Below are 9,304 nucleotides of genomic sequence, written 5' to 3' on the forward strand. Positions count from 1 at the left end.
ACCCTCCCCCGCTCCCCGATGAGCTCCGCCTCCTCTCCCCTCTTCATTTTAAAAAAATAATAATAATAAAGTGTAGACTACAATTGTTGTTAAACAGCAATTACTACTGTTTTTCGAAAAAAATATTACTGTTTCATATTCATATTCATTTTCTAAAAAATTATTACATGCAACAAAAAATAAAAATAAATTACTTATGGCGCACCTTTGGCTGGTGCGCCATTGCTATATATATAAAAGATTACTAATGGCGCACCTCTGCCTCGTGCGCCATTGCTATGTAAAAAAAGATTACTAATGGCGCACCGACCGCGGGTGCGCCATTAGTAAGATTCCTCCCTAGCTAATTTCTCCTCTCTCGCCAGATCCCCTTCGTCCCTCTCCCTCGCCAGATCCACTTCACCCCGCTGCCCCGACCCACGCCACCGCTGCCCCCGCGCCTCCGTCTCCGTCGCCGCCCCCAGTCAGCCCCTGCCCTATGTTGGGTAACGTAGTAATTTCAAAAAAAATTCTACGCACACGCAAGATCATGGTGATGCATAGCAACGAGAGGGGAGAGTGTTGTCTACGTACCCTCGTAGACTGAAGCGGAAGTGTTGACGCAACGTAGAGGAAGTAGTCGTACGTCTTCCCGGTCCAACCGATCCAAGCACCGTTACTCCGGCACCTCCGAGTTCTTCACACACGTACAACTCGATGACGCACCCCGGGCTCCGATCCAGCAAAGTTTCGGGGAGGAGTTTCATCAGCCCGATGGCGTGGTGACGATCTTGATGTTTAACCGTCGCAGGGCTTCGCCTAAGCACCGCTACAATATGATCGAGGTGTAATATCGTGGAGGGGGGCACCGCACACGGCTAAGGAACGATCACGAAGATCAACTTGTGTGTCCTAGGGTGCCCCCCTGCACCCGTATATAAAGGAGCCAAGGGGAGGGGGCGGCCGGCCAAGGAGAGGCGCGCCAGGGGGGAGTCCTACTCCCATCGGGAGTAGGACTCCCTTCTTTCCTAGTTGGAGAAGGAGAAGGGGGGAAAGAGGAGGAAGAGGGGAAGGAAAGGGGGGGCGCCGCCCCCCTTCCCTTGTCCTATTCGGACTAGGAAGGGGAGGGGCGCGCGGCCACCTCCTGCCTCCTTCTCTCTTCTCCCTCAAGGCCCATGTAGGCCCAATAACCCGCGGGAGGGTTCCGGTAACCCCCGATACTCCGGTAAAATGCCGATTTCACCCGGAACGATTCCGATGTCCAAATATAGGCTTCCAATATATCGATCTTTATGTCTCGACCATTTTGAGACTCCTCGTCATGTCCGTGATCACATCCGGTACTCCGAACAACCTTCGGTACATCAAAATACATAAACTCATAATGAAACTGTCATCGTAACTTTAAGCGTGCGGACCCTACGGTTCGAGAACAATGTAGACATGACCGAGACACGTCTCCGGTCAATAACCAATAGCGGGACCTGGATGCCCATATTGGCTCCTACATATTCTACGAAGATCTTCATCGGTCAGACCGCATAACTACATACGTTGTTCCCTTTGTCATCGGTATGTTACTTGCCCGAGATTCGATTATCGGTATCCAATACCTAATTCAATCTCGTTACCGGCAAGTCTCTTTACTCGTTCCGTAATACATCATCTCGCAACTAACTCATTAGTTGCAATGCTTGCAAGGCTTAAGTGATGTGCATTACCGAGAGGGCCCAGAGATACCTCTCCGACGATCGGAGTGACAAATCCTAATCTCGAAATACGTCAACCCAACATGTACCTTTGGAGACACCTGTAGAGCACCTTTATAATCACCCAGTTACGTTGTGACGTTTGGTAGCACACAAAGTGTTCCTCCGGCACACGGGAGTTACATAATCTCATAGTCATAGGAACATGTATAAGTCATGAAGAAAGCAATAGCAACATACTAAACGATCGGGTGCTAAGCTAATGGAATGGGTCATGTCAATCAGATCATTCAACTAATGATGTGATCCCGTTAATCAAATGACAACTCTTTGTCCATGGTTAGGAAACATAACCATCTTTGATTAACAAGCTAGTCAAGTAGAGGCATACTAGTGACACTCTGTTTGTCTATATATTCACACATGTATTATGTTTCCGGTTAATACAATTCTAGCATGAATAATAAACCTTTATCATGATATAAGGAAATAAATAATAACTTTATTATTGCCTCTAGGGCATATTTCCTTCAGTCTCCCACTTGCACTAGAGTCAATAATCTAGATTACACAGTAATGATTCTAACACCCATGGAGTCTTGGTGCTGATCATGTTTTGCTCGTGGAAGAGGCTTAGTCAACGGGTCTGCTACATTCAGATCCGTATGTATCTTGCAAATTTCTATGTCTCCCACCTGGACTAGATCCCGGATGGAATTAAAGCGTCTTTTGATGTGTTTGGTTCTCTTGTGAAATCTGGATTCCTTTGCCAAGACAATTGCACCAGTATTGTCACAAAAGATTTTCATTGGACCCGATGCACTAGGTATGACACCTAGATCGGATATGAACTCCTTCATCCAGACTCCTTCGTTTGCTGCTTCCGAAGCAGCTATGTACTCCGCTTCACATGTAGATCCCGCGACAACGCTTTGTTTAGAACTGCACCAACTAACAGCTCCACCGTTTAAAGTAAACACGTATCCGGTTTGCGATTTAGAATGATCCGGATCAGTGTCAAAGCTTGCATCAACGTAACCGTTTACGATGAGCTCTTTGTCACCTCCATATACGAGAAACATATCCTTAGTCCTTTTCAGGTATTTCAGGATGTTCTTGACCTCTGTCCAGTGATCCACTCCTGGATTACTTTGGTACCTCCCTGCTAAACTTATAGCAAGACACACATCAGGTCTGGTACACAGCATTGCATACATGATAGAGCCTATGGCTGAAGCATAGGGAACATCTTTCATTTTCTCTCTATCTTCTGCAGTGGTCGGGCATTGAGTCTGACTCAACTTCACACCTTGTAACACAGGCAAGAACCCTTTCTTTGCTTAATCCATTTTGAACTTCTTCAAAATCTTGTCAAGGTATGTGCTTTGTGAAAGTCCAATTAAGCGTCTTGATCTATCTCTATAGATCTTTATTCCTAATATGTAAGCAGCTTCACCGAGGTCTTTCATTGAAAAACTCTTATTCAAGTATCCCTTTATGCTATCCAGAAATTCTATATCATTTCCAATCAGTAATATGTCATCCACATATAATATCAGAAATGCTACAGAGCTCCCACTCACTTTCTTGTAAATACAGGCTTCTTTGAAAGTCTGTATAAAACCAAATGCTTTGATCACACTATCAAAGCGTTTATTCCAACTCCGAGAGGCTTGCACCAGTCCATAAATGGATCGCTGGAGCTTGCACACTTTGTTAGCTCCCTTTGGATCGACAAAACCTTCCGGTTGCATCATATACAACTCTTCTTCCAGAAATCCATTCAGGAATGCAGTTTTGACATCCATCTGCCAAATTTCATAATCATAAAATGCGGCAATTGCTAACATGATTCGGACAGACTTAAGCATCGCTACGGGTGAGAAGGTCTCATCGTAGTCAATCCCTTGAACTTGTCGAAAACCTTTTGCGACAAGTCGAGCTTTGTAGACAGTAATATTACCGTCAGCGTCAGTCTTCTTCTTGAAGATCCATTTATTCTCAATTGTTTGCCGATCATCGGGCAAGTCAACGAAAGTCCATACTTTGTTCTCATACATGGATCCCATCTCAGATTTCATGGCTTCAAGCCATTTTGCGGAATCTGGGCTCACCATTGCTTCTTCATAGTTCGTAGGTTCATCATGATCTAGTAGCATGATTTCCAGAACAGGATTACCGTACCATTCTGGTGCGGATCTTACTCTGGTCGATCTACGAGGCTCAGTAGTAACTTGATCTGAAATTTCATGATCATCATCATTAAATTCCTCACTAATTGGTGTAGGTGTCGCAGAAACCGGTTTCTATGATGAACTACTTTCCAATAAGGAAGCAGGTACAGTTACCTCATCAAGTTCTACTTTCCTCCCACTCACTTCTTTCGAGAGAAACTCCTTCTCTAGAAAGGATCCATTCTTAGCAACGAATATCTTGCCTTCAGATCTATGATAGAAGGTGTACCCAACAGTCTCCTTTGGGTATCCTATGAAGACACATTTCTCCGATTTGGGTTCGAGCTTATCAGGTTGAATCTTTTTCACATAAGCATCGCAGCCCCAAACTTTAAGAAACGACAACTTTGGTTTCTTGCCAAACCATAGTTCATAAGGTGTCGTCTCAACGGATTTTGATGGTGTCCTATTTAACGTGAATGCGGCCGTCTCTAAAGCATAACCCCAAAACGATAGTGGTAAATCAGTAAGAGACATCATGGATCGCACCATATCTAGTAAAGTACAATTACGACGTTCGGACACACCATTACGCTGTGGTGTTCTGGGTGGCGTGAGTTGGGAAACTATTCCGCATTGCTTCAAATGTACACCAAACTTGTAACTCAAATATTCTCCTCCACACCATAGTGGTAGATCGGTAAGAGACATCATAGACCGCACCATATCTAATAAAGTACGGTTATGACATTCGGACACACCATTACATTGTGGTGTTCCAGGTGGCGTGATTAGTGAAACTATTTCACATTGTTTTAAACTGAAGGCCAAACTCGCAACTCAAATACTCTTCTCTACGATCAGATCGTAGAAACTTTATTTTCTTGTTACGATGATTTTCAACTTCACTCTGAAATTCTTTGAACTTTTCAAATGTTTCAGACTTATGTTTCATTAAGTAGATATACCCATATCTGCTTAAGTCATCTGTGAAGGTGAGAAAATAACGATATCCGCCACGAGCCTCAATATTCATCGGACCACATACATCTGTATGTATGATTTCCAACAAATCTGTTGCTCTCTCCATAGTACCGGAGAACGGTGTTTTAGTCATCTTGCCCATGAGGCACGGTTCGCAAGTACCAAGTGATTCATAATCAAGTGGTTCCAAAAGTCCATCAGTATGGAGTTTCTTCATGTGCTTTACACCGATATGACCTAAACGACAGTGCCACAAATAAGTTGCACTATCATTATCAAATCTGCATCTTTTGGCTTCAACATTATGAATATGTGCATCACTACTATCGAGATTCATCAAAAATAGACCACTCTTCAAGGGTGCATGACCATAAAAGATGTTACTCATATAAATAGAACAACCATTATTCTCTGGTTTAAATGAATAACCGTGTCGCATCAAACAAGATCCAGATATAATGTTCATGCTCAACGCTGGCACCAAATAACAATTATTTAGGTCTAATACTAATCCCGAAGGTAGATGTAGAGGTAGCATGCCGACCGCGATCACATCGACTTTGGAACCATTTCCCACGCGCATCGTCACCTCGTCCTTTGCCAGTGTTCGCTTAATCCGTAGTCCCTGTTTCGAGTTGCAAATATTAGCAACAGAACCAGTATCAAATACCCAGGTGCTACTGCGAGCTCTAGTAAGGTACACATCAATAACATGTATATCACATATAACTTTGTTCACCTTGCCATCCTCTTATCCGCCAAATACTTGGGGCAGTTCCGCTTCCAGTGACCAGTCTGCTTGCAGTAGAAGCACTTAGTTTCAGGCTTAGGTCCAGACTTGGGTTTGTTCTCTTGAGCAGCAACTTGCTTGCTGTTCTTCTTGAAGTTCCCTTTCTTCTTCCCTTTGCCCTTTTTCTTGAAACTAGTGGTCTTGTTGACCATCAACACTTGATGCTCCTTTTTGATTTCTACCTCCGCAGCTTTCAGCATTGCGGAGAGCTCGGGAATAGTCTTATTCATCCCTTGCATATTATAGTTCATCACGAAGCTCTTGTAGCTTGGTGGCAGTGATTGGAGAATTCTGTCAATGACGCAATCATCTGGAAGATTAACTCCCATCTGAATCAAGTGATTATTATACCCAGACATTTTGAGTATATGCTCACTGACAGAATTGTTCTCCTCCATCTTGCAGCTATAGAACTTATTGGAGACTTCATATCTCTCAATCCGGGCATTTGCTTGAAATATTAACTTCAACTCCTGGAACATCGCATATGCTCCATGACGTTCAAAACGTCATTGAAGTCCCGATTCTAAGCCGTAAAGCATGGCACACTGAACTATCGAGTAGTCATCAGCTTTGCTCTGCCAGACGTTCATAACATCTGGTGTTGCTCCAGCAGCAGGCCTGGCACCCAGCGGTGCTTCCAGGACGTAATTCTTCTGTGCAACAATGAGGATAATCCTCAAGTTACGGACCCAGTCCGTGTAATTGCTACCATCATCTTTCAACTTTGCTTTCTCAAGGAACACATTAAAATTTAACGGAACAACAGCATGGGCCATCTATCTACAATCAAACATACATAAGCAAGATACTATCAGGTACTAAGTTCATGATAAATTTAAGTTCAATTAATCATATTACTTAAGAACTCTCACTTAGATAGACATCCCTCTAATCCTCTAAGTGATCACGTGATCCAAATCAACTAAACCATAACCGATCATCACGTGAAATGGATTAGTTTTCAATGGTGAACATCATTATGTTGATCATATCTACTATATGATTCACGCTCGACCTTTTGGTCTCCGTGTTCCGAGGCCATATCTGCATATGCTAGGCTCGTCAAGTTTAACCTGAGTATTCTGCGTGTGCAAAACTGGCTTGCACCCGTTGTAGATGGACGTAGAGCTTATCACACCCGATCATCACGTGGTGTCTGGGCACGACGAACTTTGGCAACGGTGCATACTCAGGGAGAACACTTCTTGATAATTTAGTGAGAGATCATCTTATAATGCTACCGTCAATCAAAGCAAGATAAGATGCATAAAAGATAAACATCACATGCAATCAATATAAGTGATATGATATGGCCATCATCATCTTGTGCTTGTTATCTCCATCTCCGAAGCACCGTCATGATCACCATCGTCACCGGTGCGACACCTTGATCTCCATCGTAGCATCGTTGTCGTCTCACCAATCTTATGCTTCTACGACTATTGCTACCGCTTAGTGATAAAGTAAAGCATTACAGGGCGATTGCATTGCATACAATAAAGCGACAACCATATGGCTCCTGCCAGTTGCCGATAACTCAGTTACAAAACATGATCATCTCATACAATAAAATTTAGCATCATGTCTTGACCATATCACATCATAACATGCCCTGCAAAAACAAGTTAGACGTCCTCTACTTTTGTTTGTTGCAAGTTTTACGTGGCTGCTACGGGCTTAAGCAAGAATCAATCTTACCTACGCATCAAAACCACAACGATAGTTTGTCAAGTTGATGCCGTTTTAACCTTCGCAAGGACCGGGCGTAGCCACACTCGGTTCAACTAAAGTTGGAGAAACTGACACCCGCTAGCCACCTGTGTGCAAAGCACGGCGGTAGAACCAGTCTCGCGCAAGCGTACGCGTAATGTCAGTCCGGGCCGCTTGATCCAACAATACCGCCGAACGAAAGTATGACATGCTGGTAGGCAGTATGACTTATATCTCCCACAACTCACTTGTGTTCTGCTCGTGCATATAACATCAAACCATAAAACCTAGGCTCGGATGCCACTGTTGGGTAACGTAGTAATTTCAAAAAAATTCCTACACACACGCAAGATCATGGTGACGCATAGCAACGAGAGGGGAGAGTGTTGTCTACGTACCCTCGTAGACTGAAGCGGAAGCGTTGACGCAACGTAGAGGAAGTAGTCGTACGTCTTCTCGGTCCAACCGATCCAAGCACCGTTACTCTGGCACCTCCGAGTTCTTCACACACGTACATCTCGATGACGCACCCCGAGCTCCGATCCAGCAAAGTTTCGGGGAGGAGTTTCGTCAGCACGACGGCGTGGTGACGATCTTGTTGTTTAACCATCACAGGGCTTCGCCTAAGCACCGCTACAATATGATCAAGGTGTAATATCGTGGAGGGGGCACCGCACACGGCTAAGGAACGATCATGAAGATCAACTTGTATGTCCTGAAGGAAATATGCCCTAGAGGCAATAATAAAGTTATTATTTATTTCCTTATAATCATGATAAATGTTTATTATTCATGCTAGAATTGTATTTACCGGAAACATAATACATGTGTGAATACATAGACAAACAAAGTGTCACTAGTATGCCTCTACTTGACTAGCTCGTTAATCAAAGATGGTTATGTTTCCTAACCATGAACAATGAGTTGTTATTTGATTAACGAGGTCACATCATTAGCAGAATGATCTGATTGACATGACCCATTCCATTAGCTTAGCACCCGATCGTTTAGTATGTTGCTATTGCTTTCTTCATGACTTATACATGTTCCTATGACTATGAGATTATGCAACTCCCGTTTACCGGAGGAACACTTTGGGTACTACCAAACGTCACAACGTAACTGGGTGATTATAAATGAGTACTACAGGTGTCTCCAATGGTCGATGTTGGGTTGGCGTATTTCGAGATTAGGATTTGTCACTCCGATTGTCGGAGAGGTATCTCTGGGTCCTCTCGGTAATACACATCACATAAGCCTTGCAAGCATTACAACTAATATGTTAGTTGTGAGATGATGTATTACGGAACGAGTAAAGAGACTTGCCGGTAACGAGATTGAACTAGGTATTGGATACCGACGATCGAATCTCGGGCAAGTAACATACCGATGACAAAGGGAACAACGTATGTTGTTATGCGGTCTGACCGATAAAGATCTTCATAGAATATGTAGGAGCCAATATGGGCATCCAGGTCCCGCTATTGGTTATTGACCGGAGACGTGTCTCGGTCATGTCTACATTGTTCTCGAACCCGTAGGGTCCGCACGCTTAAGGTTACGATGACAGTTATATTATGAGTTTACATGTTTTGATGAACCGAAGGAGTTCGGAGTCCCGGATGAGATCGGGGACATGACGAGGAGTCTCGAAATGGTCGAGACGTAAAGATTCATATATTGGATGATATGGTTAGGCCAAGGGGTCAAGCCCATGAGGCTTTAGATCGGTGCAAAAAGGAGTTTTGCGGAGGCCAGGGGGCCAAACGCCGGAGACCCTGGCGTCTGGCCCTGGGCCAGACGCCGAGGCCCATGGCGTCTGGGCCAGACGCCAAGGATTGTGGCGTTTGGTCCTGGAGTCCGAGTGGGACTCTTGCCTTTCGGGCAAAACCGACTTTGAGGAGGCTTTTGCTCCAAGTTTCGACCCCGGGGCTCAACATATAAATAGAGGGGCA

This window comes from Triticum dicoccoides, chromosome 1A, assembly GCF_002162155.2.
Source record: "Triticum dicoccoides isolate Atlit2015 ecotype Zavitan chromosome 1A, WEW_v2.0, whole genome shotgun sequence".
Lineage (NCBI taxonomy): Eukaryota > Viridiplantae > Streptophyta > Magnoliopsida > Poales > Poaceae > Triticum > Triticum dicoccoides.